Source organism: Hippocampus comes, unplaced genomic scaffold (assembly GCF_001891065.2).
Source record: "Hippocampus comes isolate QL1 unplaced genomic scaffold, H_comes_QL1_v1.1 scaffold134, whole genome shotgun sequence".
Taxonomy (NCBI): Eukaryota; Metazoa; Chordata; class Actinopteri; order Syngnathiformes; family Syngnathidae; genus Hippocampus; species Hippocampus comes.
Window position 1 is genome coordinate 21,575 of NW_017805458.1, and position 562 is coordinate 22,136.

Consider the following 562-nt stretch of genomic DNA (forward strand, 5'->3'; position numbering starts at 1 on the left):
TTGGGGTGAGTGGAAAGCTTAATGCGGGCTTAATCGAGCCGGCCAACGACCGGCACCGTGTAACCCCCCCCCTTCCGCCCGTCACCTTCGCGCCCGCCCCCGCCACTCCCCGCGGCCGCCTTCAACGTCGCCGCCGTCCCCCCTCCGGGCCCTCGGCTTCGACTGGTTTCGCGCGGGCCGCTGGCAGCTCTCCGGTAATGATCCTTCCGCAGGTTCACCTACGGAAACCTTGTTACGACTTTTACTTCCTCTAGATAGTCAAGTTTGATCGTCTTCTCGGCGCGCCGCCGGCGCCGCTGCCGGCCCCGGCGGGGCCCATCCGAGGACCCCACTAAACCATCCAATCGGTAGGAGCGACGGGGGCGTAACTATTTAGCATGCCGGAGTCTCGTTCGTTATCGGAATTAACCAGACAAATCGCTCCACCAACTAAGAATGGCCATTCACCACCACCCACAGAATCGAGAAAGAGCTGTCGCTCTGTCAATCCTGTCCGTGTCCGGACCGGGTGAGGTTTCCCGTGTTGAGTCAAGTTAAGCCGCAGGCTCCACTCCTGGTGGTG